Here is a 15,144-nt window from a genome sequence, read left to right as displayed (position 1 = left end):
TACTTGCTGCGGATAAATATTACCAAGGCCTTCCCCCGAAAGGGGACAAGGGGATGGGAAGTAATTTCTCATTCTGGGGACTGTTCTTGGATTCACAAATACCCAGCCAAGATAACGGCGAAGATATCTTGCAAACCTGAACATGAGGTCAGATGAATTCACATGCAAAGCTCACGCTTAACAGATCACCGACAGCCCCTAGAAGGCAGAGTTGTCTATGACTGACTGCATGACATATTATCCCAGGAAGGTTAGACATGAGACTGGAGGTATCCTTAGATCAGGGCTTTTTATCTAATGGGAGGACACTCAGAATTAAGGTGAAGTTTGCAAAGGGCAAAATCCCTTTTTTCCTTTATAATTTCTTTTCTCACTTGCTCCTTTCTCCTGCAATATCCCTAGTAGCCACTAGATGGCACTGAGCACTTTGATTTGGAATTGGTTGGTGCCCAGCCCTAAAGCTCCAGTCTCTTTAAGTATATATGACACCTCTAATTCCTCCGACTTCGGCCAACCTCACAAACCCAGTCTACAGGCTGCTTCTGCTCCTTTAATATTGAACACTGTCTTATTTGCTTTGCTCCCAAGCTGTGGGGAGGGTCGGACAAGACGACGTGAGGCTGAATTATTCCTCATCGCTGCCCCTAGGGGGCAGAACAGAGGGTCAGTCACATCAGTAAGGCCTTGAGAGAATGTCCTGGACCTGTTGATTTCATAGACTATGTCAAGGGGCAGCCACATGTGAATTTTCAAGCCCCCACCCTCAGTAGTGCAGTGTCAAGTTCAAGAACCCCTGTGGCAAATCTTCCATCATTTACAGTCTCCCCTAGTCCTCCTACTACCCCTCTCCCAGTTCCTGTCACTGCCTCCTGGACTGGCTGTGCATAGTCAGATAAAATAAGAAAACAACTGGTAAGTAAAACCTTAATATTCATATGCTTATTATAAAACCCACTGTGAGTCATTGTTAAATCTTAAACCTCACAGAGGCTATCAACTGGGGGGAAAATCCCTAGGTTTTCTTAATTCCCTTCCAGAGAGGTAATCCTAGAACAATGGTTTTCTTGTGTGTCTTTCCAGACACTTCCTGTACATGAAGAGACATATTGGCTCAATGCTGGGAATCCAGCGTGCTTGTTGCGTTGAAATTCCAGGTTTGTTTCTGGACAAGTTGCTTTCATTTCCTCTTCAGTAAAACCAAGTTAATAAAAGTGCCAACCTCACAGAGAAGGAAAGCAATCAGTATTTAGTGACTGGGAAGCAAAATGACTAACCTCAGCATTTATTTTTATTTCTTCTTTTTTAAAAATGGAATCATGGGGGGGGGGTCAAAGTGGTGGCACAGCGGTAGGGTGTTTCTCTTGTATTCAGCTGACCTAGGATGGACTGGGGTTCAATCCCCCAGCATCCAATCCCTCTGCTCTGTGGTTTCAGGGTGTCCCAGACAGCCATCTCAGGGATTGGTTGGACATGTGGGGTCACTGGGGATTGAATTGACAGCCTCATACTTGCAGATAGGCCTTTGCCACCAAGCCAGCCCAGGATCCCTCCACTTATTCCTTTATTTTTGTCTTTTGCTGTACCCAGAAGTGCTGGGGGTCAGGGTGATGTTCAATATCTGCAGTACTATATGGGGACTATATGAGATTTTAGAAACCAAATCAGGGGCTCCTGAATGTGAAACGTGCATTCCCGAGTTATTGTCCTGATTGTGCTCCTCTATTGTTATTTGAGATGTACCTCAGCCCTTCCTGGCAAATTCTCTTCAATCCCTCCCATTCTCCATTTAAAAAAACAATTGTGGAGCTATGCAGATGACATCAGGAATAGAGAGCATGCTTTACCTGGGAGAGCCCTGGGCTCAGTCCCTGGCACCAAATGACTTGAACACGCTGAACCCCATACACACATACACTCATACATGCACACGCACATACACACACCCTACAAAATAAATAAAAATCATTTGTGAATCAGTATATAAACTACTTTGTCTTCCTTCCTTCCTCCCTCCCTCCATTCCCCTCCCTCCCACTCCCTCCCTCCCTCCTCCCTCCCTCCCTCCCTCCCTCCCTCCCTCCCTCCCTCCCTCCCTCCCTCCTTCCTTCCTTCCTTCCTTCCTTCCTTCCTTCCTTCCTTCCTTCCTTCCTTCCTTCCTTCCTTCCTTCCTTCCTTCCTTCCTTCCTTCCTTCCTTCCTTCCTTCCTTTACCATATCTGGAGGATATACCTGGTTTAGTACTCAGGGGTCACTCTATTACAGTGCTTGGGGGATCCTAGGCTGACTTCATACAATATGCATACTCTCAGTCCATTGAGGTTTAGCCCTGCTTTTAATTTTACTGAAGATGAACTTCTGGGGCCCGGAGAGATAGCACAGCGGCGTTTGCCTTGCAAGCAGCCTATCCAGGACCAAAGGTGGTTGGTTCGAATCCCGGTGTCCCATATGGTCCCCCATGCCTGCCAGGAGCTATTCTGAGCAGACAGCCAGGAGTAACCCCTGAGCACCGCTGGGTGTGACCCAAAAACCAAAAAAAAAAAAAAAAAAAAAAAAAAAAAAAAGATGAACTTCTGAGGATTTCAGAGGGAATGAGACTCAATTATGCTCTTTATTTTGCACCTTTAACCAGAAGTTTTTATACTGATATTTAAATAGTCACCAGCTAATGTGTGTTTGTATTGCTCTTAGCAAAGAAGGCAGCAGACCCCTGGACCTGGAGCTGAGTGTTACAAAAGTGCTGATTCATCTCAGCCTTTTCCCAGGTCTCTTTTAAACACTTGCATCCGAGGCAGAGGGAGACACAGAGGTGAGGCAGTAGAAAGGAAAACAAAAGAAAGCAAGCAGCATTCTGTGCGTTGTGGCTTTCATTCCCAGACACCGATCAGCTTCTCTTCTAATGGAGCAGATGTCACCTCTGTCCCTGAAGAGGGCGGAGAAGTGGGAGGCTTTTCACTGCACAGGTTTGGGGATCCTGTGGTCATTTCTGAGGCTGTGCAGCCTAGAGAAAAGAGAGTGATTGAGCCAGCAAAATCAGAATCAGATATTGGGCTAGAAAAACATCACCTGCAATTCCAGAACTCAAAGATAACTTTATTTCCTAACCAGGCCTCCTGGGTATTTCAGAAAAGGAAACATCAGGTGCCTGGAATGACTCAGCATTTTTTTTTTTTTTTTGCCTTTGGGTCACATTCAGCAGTGCTCAGGGGTTACTCCTGGCTCTATGCTCAGAAATCATTCCTCGAAGGCTCGAGGACCATATGGGATGCCGGGATTCGAACCACCGCCCTTCTGCATGCAAGGGAAATGCCTTTCCTCCATGCTATCTCTCCGGCCCCTGACTCAGCACGTGTGAGATCCTGAGTTTGAGACTAGAACAGATTTTGTTGTTTTTGTTTTTGGGCTACTTCTGACTCTATGTTCAGGGATAACTCCTGGTGGGTTTGGGGGACTATATGGGTTGCTGGGAATTGAACATAAATTGGCTACGTACAGGCAAATATCTCCCTGCAGTATTATCTCTTTTGTCCTGAACAGTTATTTTTTTTGTTTTGTTTTGATTTGCATTTGTTTTTCAAGGTAGGAACATCTGTAAGACTTTACTTGAAATTAAAAAGATTATTTTTTAAATCTTAGCAGTGCTCAGGATCCATAGTGCTGGGGGCCTCCAAGGCTATCCAGAAAGCCATGCAGTGGTCATTAAATTCATGTTTATACAAGCCCTGTATATTACCCCTTCAGTATAGGCCCTGGAGACTTCTCTCTCTCTCTCTCTCTCTCTCTCTCTCTCTCTCTCTCTCTCTCTCTCTCTCTCTCTCTCTCTCTCTCTCTCTCTCTCTCTCTCTCTCTCTCTCTCTCTCTCTCTCTCTCTCTCTCTCTCTCTCTCTCTCTCTCTCCTTCTAAAAGGAGTGAGCCTGCCAGGAGCAATTTCTGAATGTAGAGCAAGGAGTAAACCCAGAGTGCTGCCGGGTGTGACCCAAAAACCAAAAAAAAAAAAAAAAAAAAAAAAAGAAACCTGGTGTAGGAAGAAAACATAAAAGGTATCCTGTGTTGAAGCATGGACCTGAATGCCTCCCCACAAAATGATTCCTACTACCAAGAGGAGAAAAGGTAAATAATCACTGGATCAGAAGACACTCAGTAAAAGATTCACAAGAACTTTTGGTATTGATTATATTTAGATTTACCCCGCCTAAAAAGTGCCTGGCACACAGGAGGTTTTAACTTACATGTATTGCTTGGATGGATGAATACATATATGAGCTTGTGATCTACAGATTCTCTTTTTCTTTGTCCATGGGATAGAAAATAGAAAAGCTATTCTAGTGTGATATTGTAGTTATACTTAAGTATAACTTTTGGCTCCTATTATCTGGGGTATCTCACAACTTAACTCATGAGGTAGGCACACATTGAATAATGCATCAGGGAATCAATACATACTTACAACACATTCATGTCTTAAGGTTTTTGAGTCAATCATGAAACATAGATGATGAGAGGACAGGAGAGAAATGGGAGAGATCCTGAAACATACAGTTTTCCTCTCTCAGTGTGAACAGAAGAATAGAGGGTCAGCAGATTTTTGAGTTAGCTGATCAAAGCTTTAATCATGAGTGTATTATATTTAGGTTGAATTACTGGGTAGGTGAATTTATCTCTCTGAGAAGTCACTTCTGAAGGAAAAGCAGTTAATAATAATTCCTTTCTTTTCTGGCAGTGAGGATTAAAGATCCTTTATGTTCTGAGATGAGTACAAGGTGACTGTTAATGAATAATGGCAGATATTTATTTTTGTTTGGGATGGGCTCCAGTTTCTTCCTATACCTATTATCACTCTGTTTTTGATCAAGCATGTTACTTTTGTTGACTGGGTTTAGCATTTTCTATTGGGCAATATTTAGAAATTAAAGTGTATTCACATGGATTTTTTTTTTCTTTACTAACTCTATTTTTCTTTATTTTTTTTTTCCCATCACCCAAGTCCCAAATCTCCCTCCTCCCCCCCCAACCCCCGCCTGTACCCTAAACAGGCTCTACATTTCCCTCATATATTCTCAATATTAGGACAGTACAAAATGTAGTTATTTCTCTAACTAAACTCATCACTCTTTGTGGTGAGCTTCCTGAGGTGAGCTGGAACTTCCAGCTCTTTTCTCTTTTGTGTCTGAAAATTATTATTACAAGGGTGTCTTTCATTTTTCTTAAAACCCATAGATGAGTGAGACCATTCTGCGTTTTTCTCTCTCTCTCTGACTTATTTCACTCAGCATAATAGATTCCATGTACATCCATGTATAGGAAAATTTCATGACTTCATCTCTCCTGACAGCTGCATAATATTCCATTGTGTATATGTACCACAGTTTCTTTAGCCATTCGTCTGTTGAAGGGCATCTTGGTTGTTTCCAGAGTCTTGCTATGGTAAATAGAGCTGCAATGAATATAGGTGTAAGGAAGGGGTTTTTGTATTGTATTTTTGTGTTCCTAGGGTATATTCCTAGGAGTGGTATAGCTGGATCGTATGGGAGCTCGATTTCCAGTTTTTGGAGGAATCTCCATATCGCTTTCCATAAAGGTTGAACTAGACAGCATTCCCACCAGCAGTGGATAAGAGTTCCTTTCTCTCCACATCCCCGCCAACACTGTTTATTCTCATTCTTTGTGATGTGTGCCATTCTCTGGGGTGTGAGGTGGTATCTCATCGTTGTTTTGATTTGCATCTCCCTGATGATTAGTGATGTGGAACATTTTTTCATGTGTCTTTTGGCCATGCGTATTTCTTCTTTGTCAAAGTGTCTGTTCATTTCTTTTCCCCATTTTTTGATGGGGTTAGATGTTTTTTTCTTGTAAAGTTCTGTCAGTGCCTTGTATATTTTGGAGATTAGCCCCTTATCTGATGGGTATTGGGTGAATAGTTTCTCCCACTCAGTGGGTGGCTCTTGTATCCTGGGCACTATTTCCTTTGAGGTGCAGAAGCTTCTCAGCTTAATATATTCCCATCTGTTAATCTCTGCTTTCACTTGCTTGGAGAGTGCAGTTTCCTCCTTGAAGATGCCTGTAATGTCCTGTAGTGTTTTGCCTATGTGCTGTTCTATATATCTTATGGTTTTGGGGCTGATATCGAGGTCTTTAATCCATTTGGATTTTACCTTTGTACATGATGTTAGCTGGGGGTCTAAGTTTAATTTTTTGCAAGTGGCAATCCAATTGTGCCAACACCACTTGTTGAAGAGGCTTTCCCTGCTCCATTTAGGATTTCCTGCTCCTTTATCAAAAATTAGATGGTTGTATCTCTGGGGAACATTTTCTGAGTATTCAAGCCTATTCCACTGATCTGAGGACCTATCCTTATTCCAATACCATGCTGTTTTGATAATTGTTGCTTTGTAGTACAGTTTAAAGTTGGGAAAAGTAATTCCTCCCATATTCTTTTTCCCAATGATTGCTTTAGCTATTCGAGGGTGTTTATTGTTCCAAATGAATTTCAAAAGTGTCTGATCCACTTCTTTGAAGAATGTCATGGGTATCTTTAGAGGGATGGCATTAAATCTGTATAATGCCTTGGGGAGTATTGCCATTTTGATGATGTTAATCCTGCCAATCCATGAGCAGGGTATGTGTTTCCATTTCCGTGTGTCCTCTCTTATTTCTTGGAGCAGAGTTTTATAGTTTTCTTTGTATAGGTCCTTCACATATTTAGTCAAGTTGATTCCAAGATATTTGAGTTTGTGTGGTACTATTGTGAATGGGGTTGTTTTCTTAATGTCCATTTCATCCTTATTACTATTGGTATATAGAAAGGCCATTGATTTTTGTGTGTTAATTTTGTAGCCTGCCACCTTGCTATGTGAGTCTATTGTTTCTAGAAGCTTTTTGATAGTCTTTAGGGTTTTCTAAGTAGAGTATCATGTCATCTGCAAACAGTGAGAGCTTGACTTCTTCCTTTCCTATCTGGATTCCCTTGATATCCTTTTCTTGCCTAATCGCTATAGCAAGTACTTCCAGTGCTATGTTGAATAGGAGTGGTGAGAGAGGACAGCCTTGTCTTGTGCCAGAATTTAGAGGGAAGGCTTTCAGTTTTTCTCCATTGAGGATAATATTTGCCACTGGCTTGTGGTAGATGGCCTTCACTATATTGAGAAAGGTTCCCTCCATTCCCATCTTGCTGAGAGTTTTGATCAAGAATGGGTGTTGGACCTTATCAAATGCTTTCTCTGCATCTATTGATATGATCATGTGGTTTTTATTTTTCTTGTTATTGATGTTGTGTATTATGTTGATAGATTTACGGATGTTAAACCAGCCTTGCATTCCTGGGATGAAACCTACTTGATCATAGTGGATGATCTTCTTAACGAGGCATTGAATCCTATTTGCCAGGATTTTGTTGAGGATCTTTGCATCTGCATTCATCAGTGATATTGGTCTGTAATTTTCTTTTTTGGTAGCGTCTCTGTCTGGTTTAGGTATCAAGGTGATGTTGGCTTCATAAAAGCTATTTGGAAGTGTTTCTGTTTGTTCAATTTCATGAAAGAGTCTTGCCAAGATTGGCAGTAGTTCCTCTTGGAAAGTTTGATAGAATTCATTAGTGAATCCATCTGGACCTGGGCTTTTGTTTTTCGGCAGACATTTGATTACTGTTTTAATTTCATCAATGGTGATGGGGGTGTTTAGATATGCTACATCCTCTTCCTTCAACCGTGGAAGATTATAAGAGTCCAAGAATTTATCCATTTCTTCCAGGTTCTCATTTTTAGTGGCGTAGAGTTTTTCAAAGTAGTTTCTGATTACCCTTTGAATCTCTGTCATATCAGTAGTGATCTCTCCTTTTTCATTCCTGATACGAGTTATCAAGTTTCTCTCTCTCTCTTTCTTTGTTAGGTTTGCCAGTGGTCTATCAATCTTGTTTATTTTTTCAAAGAACCAACTTCTGCTTTCGTTGATCTTTCGGATTGTTTTTTGAGTTTCCACTTCGTTGATTTCTGCTCTCAGCTTTGTTATTTCCTTCTGTCTTCCTATTCTTGGGTCCTTTTGTTGAGCATTTTCTAGTTCTATTAGCTGTGTCATTAAGCTACTCAGGTAAGCTCCTTCTTCCTTCCTGATGTGTGCTTGCAAAGCTATAAATTTTCCTCTCAGTACTGCTTTTGCTGTGTCCCATAAGTTCTGAGAGTTTGTGTCTTGATTGTCATTTGTTTCCAGGAACCTTTTTATTTCCTCCTTGATTTCATCTCGGACCCACTGGTTATTGAGCATGAGGCTGTTTAACTTCCAGGTGTTAAAGTGTTTCTTCTGAGTCCCTTTGGAGTTCACAAATAATTTCAGAGCCTTGTGGTCAGCGAAGGTAGTCTGCAAAATTTCTATCCTCTTGATCTTATGGAGGTATGTTTTATGTGCCAGCATGTAGTCTATCCTGGAGAATGTCCCATGTACATTGGAGAAGAATGTGTATCCAGGTTTCTGGGGATGGAGTGTCCTATATATATCCACTAGGCCTCTTTCTTCCATTTCTCTCCTCAGGTCTAGTATATTCTTGTTGGGTTTCAGTCTGGTTGACCTGTCCAGTGTTGACAAAGCCGTGTTAAGGTCCCCCACAATTATTGTGTTGTTGTTGATATTATTTTTCAGATTTGTCAACAGTTGTATTAAATATTTTGCTGGCCCCTCATTCGGTGCATATATGTTTAGGAGAGTGAATTCTTCCTGCTCTACGTACCCCTTGATTAATATAAAATGTCCGTCTTTGTCCCTTACAACCTTCCTGAGTATAAAGTTTGCATTATCTGATATTAGTATGGCCACTCCAGCTTTTTTATGGGTGTTGTTTGCTTGGATAACTTTTCTCCAGCCTTTTATTTTGAGTCTATGTTTGTTCTGACTATTCAGGTGCGTTTCTTGTAGGCAGCAGAAGGTTGGATTGAGTTTTTTGATCCATTTAGCCACTCTGTGTCTCTTAACTGGTGCATTTAGTCCATTGACGTTGAGAGAAAGAATTGTCCTGGGATTTAACGCCATCTTTATTTCAAAATTTGGTGTGTCTTTTGGGTAGTCTTGTCTTAGATTAGGTCTTTCAGTTTTTCTCTTAAGACTGGTTTTGTGTCTGTGAAGTTTCTGAGCTGTTTTTTGTCTGTGAAACCATGTATTCTTCCATCAAACCGGAAAGTGAGTTTTGCTGGGTATAGTATTCTGGGTGAAGCATTCATTTCATTCAGTCTTGTCACAATATCCCACCACTGCTTTCTGGCATTGAGCGTTTCTGGTGACAGGTCTGCTGTAAATCTCAGGGAAGCTTGCTTGAACATGATTTCCCCTTTTGATCTTGCTGTTTTCAGAATTCTGTCTCTATCTGTGGGATTTGTCATTGTGACTAGGATGTGTCTTGGGGTGGTTTTTCTGGGGTCTCTTTTGGTTGGTACTCTTCGGGCATGCAGGATTTGATCACATATATTCTTTAGCTCTGGAAGTTTCTCTTTAATGATGTTCTTGACCATTGATTCTTCCTGGAAATTTTCTTCCTGGGTCTCTGGGACTCCAATGATTCTTAAGTTGTTTCTGTTGATCTTATCATAGACTTCTATTTTCGTCTGTTCCCATTCTTTGACTAATTTTTCCATTGTCTGCTCATTTGCTTTAAGTTTTTTGTCCAATCTCTCCTGCTGTATGGAATTGTTATGTATCTCATCTTCCACAGCACCAAGTCTATTCTCAGCTTCTGATACCCTGTCCCAGAGCTTATCCATTTTGTCATTCACTTCGTTTACTGACTTTTTCAGTCCTGTTAGTTGACATGTTATTTCAGTTTGGAGTTTTGTCATTTCTGCCTTCATATTTTCTTGGTTCTTATTAGTGTTCTGTTCAACTCGATCCATGGTTTCTTGGAGTCTGTTGAGCACCTTCCATATTGCTAGTCTAAAGTCCTTATCTGAGAGGTTGATTAGTTGTTCAGTCATTATCTGGTCATCAGAATTGTCATCTTCATTCTCTATGTCTGATGCTGGCCTGCGTTGTTTCCCCATTGTCACACTTGTATTGTGGGTTTTTCTATGTGTTGTAGTGGTATTCATTGTCTATATGATGTAGGCAGCACACTCCTCTGGCTCCTCCCTTTCTGGATGGGCTGACTTGCCTCTATGGGAGGGGAGTCCTCCGTGGATGAAGCCTCACACTGGGTCAAATCTTGGGCCTGAGCATGCAACAGAGAAGACAGTCCAGAGAGAAATATTTGCTTCTGTGATATAGCGCCGTTCTTAGTGTGATTTTTCCTTCTTGTTGCAATGGAGTTCTTTCCTTAGAAAGAGTGCACGGCCGCGTAGCGAAGCGGAGCAGCCGTGCTCCTCTGAGCCTCTTTTTGCCCCACTCGCAAGAGTTTCACGCAAGAGGACAGTAGACAGACATAGACAGGTCACACTCACAGTCTTTCACAGCTGAGCCCCACTGGGCCGGTGTACTTTTTCGGTATGGAGAGTCTTTAACAAACAGAATTGAGCTGTCATATGACCCAGAAATTCCACTTTTGTGTATCTACCGTTTTCTGCAAAGAATAATCCCTCACACCAGGATGGGTCCTATAGCTCCCTAAGAAGTTGAAGTTCAGTGGCAGGAATCATCTCCCATACTGTGCAGAACAAGTGGATTTCAATTTGATGGCTGCCTCATGGGGATTGCAGGATACAAGCATCCATGCTGTGCAGAAGCTTCATCGGTCCTTGATTTCCCAGGTACTTCTCTCTTAGGACAGTGGTCAGCAACCTGCGGCTCGCAAGCCACATTTGGCTCTTTACACTTTTAATATGGCTCTTCTGTGTGCGGGGCGGCCGCTCCAGGAGTCAGGACTCTGCGCCTAGCCTCTGTCGGTGCGCGCTCCGTGTGGCTCTCAAAATAAATTTCAATCGTGGTTTTGGCGAGATTTGGCTCAGTCGAAAAAAAAAAGGTTGCAGACCACTGCCTTAGGACATTGTTGGCTGTGGATTCAACTTCCTAGAGGAAGTCTTTTTGCCCTCTCCCCCTTTACTCCCACCTCAAGACCACATCAACATTCCTAAGGGATTGGAGAGAGAGCAAGAGGAACCTTAGCAGAGCTCAGATCATCCCATTCAACTCTATTTTTCAAGAGTTATAACAAAGGGTTGTGTTAAATCGCTCTATTTGGAATCAGATACAACTAGTTTCTTTTCTCTTTTTTGTGCTTTCTGGGTTTAAGGGAAAAAAACCCACCTTTATAAATCTACATGCATTAAAGAACATTAAGTAGTAATTAAACATCTGTCAGAAATGGAAACAGTATGAAATTTATTTATTTTAATCAAATTTATGAGATAACTTCTATCCCAAACTATTGCAAAAAAAAAAAAGGCACATTGCCGGGCGGTGGCGCTAGAGGTAAGGTGCTTGCCTTGTCTGCGCTAGCCTTCCGGCGTCCCATATGGTCCCCCAAGCCAGGAGTGACTTCAGAGCGCATAGCCAGGAGTAACCCCTGAGCGTCACCGGGTGTGGCCCAAAAACCAAAAAAAAAAAAAAAAAAAAAAAAGGCACAGATAAAACCATTCTTTGGTGTTTATTTTTGGTTGCAGATATTAGGTGGCATAATAATTTTAAAGAAAGAAAATTATGACTATTTTTGTTTTAAAGATAGGTGGAAAATATTCCTCTTATTGTTATGTTGCAGTGACCTGTATATGTTCTTTTTTTTGTTTTTGGACAACATCTGGCAGCTCTCAGGGGTTACTCCTATTTCTGTGCTCAGAAATTATTCTTGGCAGGTTCAGGGGACCATATGGGATGTTGGGGACAGAACCTGGTCAGCCAAGTGCAAGGCAATTGCCCCACCCACTGTGCTATCGCTCCAGTCCCTAGACTGCATATGTTTTAAGGGTATAACTTCACACCTCTTCAATATATGTTGCCACACTGTGTTTACCACCAGAGTACCAATATTTTATATTCTTCCACTACAGTCTACATTACCCCTCCCAGCTTCAGTCTCCTTGTAAACATAATTCTATATTTAGCATCAAAGATTTATTTTTATTTGTCTTTATATGCTCAAGACAGGAAATATTTAACCAACATATTAGAAAATAATGATTGATAATTTTTCTGAATTTAATAAATGTATGGCAGTTCTATACTTAGGGAATATATACTGAGATATTCATAAATTGGTGTGTGATATACACAACTTATTCTCAATAGTCAGAATATACATACACAGAAGAATGATAAAAACAGTATGGAAAAATGTTGAAACAGTGGAGCAAGTAAAAAAATGTGCTTTGTTTGGGGGCCAGAGAGATAGCACGGAGGTAGACCATTTGCCTGGCATGCAGAAGGACCATGGTTTGAATCCTGGTATTCCATATGATCCTGCCTGCCAGTAGCGATTTCTGAGCATATAGCCAGGAGTAACCTCTGAGCGCTTATTGGGTATGACCCCAAAACAAACAAAAAGAGATGTGCTTTTTGATATACCTTTCCCCATATTATACATTTAAAATTACTTATCCACTAAAATAAATGTTAGGATATTCAATTATGCAAAAGTTTTCACAAATAGACCTGTGAAGATACCAAGATCTCTAGATACAGAGGTCTGATTTTATCATCCATGATGGAACCAAAGTTTTCCATAGACCACAAATGGAACTAGGGGAGAGTAAATGAACATGTATGGAGTCTGTAATTATTCCCATGACAGTATACTTTTTTTTTTTTTTTTTTTGGTTTTTGGCCACACCCGGCAGTGCTCAGGGGTTACTCCTGGCTGTCTGCTCAGAAATAGCTCCTGGCAGGCACGGGGGACCATATGGGACACCGGGATTCGAACCAACCACCTTTGGTCCTGGATCGGCTGCTTGCAAGGCAAACACCGCTGTGCTATCTCTCCGGGCCCTATGACAGTATACTTAAAGGAAGGAGAAACCTTGTGTCTCTCAGGCCAAGGGAATTCCCTGTCTAATTTCCCTAATATTTACTGTTCCTATGCAGAAAAAAAAAATAGAAGCACAAAATAATTCTTTCTGGGGGTTTTGTTATTGTTGTTGCTGTAGTTGTTTTCATTTTGTGTGCTTTGTTTTATTTTTATTTCAGGACCGTGGTTATTGTGTGGTAGTTGTCTTTATTGCTGTAGTGCTTTTTGGATTTCTTTTTTTGTGGTTTTTGGGTCACAGCCGGCAGTGCTCAGGGGTTATTCCTGGCTCCAGGCTCAGAAATTGCTCCTGGCAGGCACGGGGGACCATATGGGGCGCCGGGATTCGAACTGATGACCTCCTGCATGAAAGGCAAACGCCTTACCTCCATGCTATCTCTCCGGCCCCCTGCTTTTTGGATTTTTTGTTTGATTTTTCTTTTTGTATTGTTGTTGTGTTTCTCTTCTTTTTTCCCTTTCTTCTCTCAAATTTATATTTATAGAATATAAATATATTCTATATATATTCTAGAAGGACTCTGCCCATTTTTTGCTTGTTTGATTTTTACCCCATTTTATTGTTTTTTTCTTTTCTTTAAACAGAACCGCATAACTTGAACTGTCTTGTCACACCTCTCAAATTGAGGGGGAAATAATGGAGGGTACCAAGACCAAACAGTTGTATGATCTCTAAGTAGTAATAAAAATGATTAAACTTAAACACCAAATCATAAGCCAATGACAACAGAATCAATACCCAATCTGTGGCAGGCTAGACACAGAGGGGACCACTTATACTAGCAGCCTGGGGGTTAAGGGAGGAGGATATGGGATGCATGCTGGAGACGGGGGTGGAGGGAGGACAACTTTGGTGGTGAGAATTCCCCTGATTCAATGTCAATATATACCTAAAATATTGTGTGAAAGATTTGTAACCCACTTTGGTCAAAATAAAAATTATTATTAAAAAAAGAGAACAAACAATCAAATAAATAAACAAAGAAAACAATGATGTATTTCTCTTTCTTTTTTCTCTTTTCTTCCCTTTTAATTTTTCTACTTTTTTCAATAACTTAGCTATCATTTATCTGTAAACAAATGTGTCATGATTTACTATGTGATGCATTTTCTTTAAATAAATAAGATAAAAAAATAAAAATTATAACTATAAGCTTTAAGATATGTTTACTGCCACAAGTAGTGAAACTAGTAATTCTTCTATCACATAGCATTTAACACTAAATAGATGTCAATTCATTATGTTATTCAATGAAAGTGAAGGTACATGGCAAATATGCAATGGCTATGGCAATGATAGATTTCACATGCCCCAAGTTCAATACATTTTTGTCTCAAAGAACACAATTTTATCTTTCCTAAGTTGGCGTTGGTATATGTAATCTGTCTATAAATATTTAGACTTAGTCAAACATATATGCAAGTAGAATATTGAAATTTTTTTGAGAAAAGGAAGAAAAAGACAGAAGAACTATTATAAGAATGAGTGAAGACCATAAGGGAGGGACAAATAAGAAGGAATGAAAGGAGGAACAAAATAAGAAAGGGAAAAGGGAAGGAAGGCAGGAAGGGAAGAAATCAGGGAGGAGGGCCAGAGTGATAGCACAGCGATTGGGTGTTTGCCTTGCAAACTGCCAATCAGGGATGGACCAGAGTTTGGTCTCCATCATCCCATATGGTCCCCCAAACCTGCCAGGAGTGATTTCTGAGCGCAGAGCCAGGAGTAATCCCTGAATGCCGCTGGGTGTGGCCCAAAAGAAAGGAAAGAAAAAGGAAGAAAGAGGAAGGAAGGAAGGAAGAAAGAAAAAAGAAAGAAAGGAAGAAAGAAGGAAAAAAGAAAGAAGAAAACGAAGGCAGAAAGGATGGAAAGAATGAAGGAAGGAGAGAAGGATGAACAAAGGTGAAAGGAAGATTTGAAGGAAAGATAAAAGAAAGGAAAGAGACAGTGAAGGAAAAAATGTATGAAATTGTTATAGAAAGAAGGATGGAAGGAAGAAAGTAAATGAGGGAAAGAAAACAAAAGAAGAAAAGAAAAGAAGGAACTAGCTAATTCAATTTAATGAAAAGATTAATTTTCCTAAATTTTGTCTGGAACTAATAGTAGATTGGCCATGTGACAGCTAGAAAGATGCAGTGAGAAATTGTGAGATAGTTTGAAAGGGAGGGAGGGAGGGAGAGAGTCAATGAGATTGAGAGAGAGAGAGAGAGAGAGAGAGAGAGAGAGAG

The sequence above is a fragment of the Suncus etruscus genome, chromosome 9, assembly GCF_024139225.1.
Source record: "Suncus etruscus isolate mSunEtr1 chromosome 9, mSunEtr1.pri.cur, whole genome shotgun sequence".
Taxonomy (NCBI): domain Eukaryota; kingdom Metazoa; phylum Chordata; class Mammalia; order Eulipotyphla; family Soricidae; genus Suncus; species Suncus etruscus.
This window is presented reverse-complemented; position numbering follows the sequence as displayed.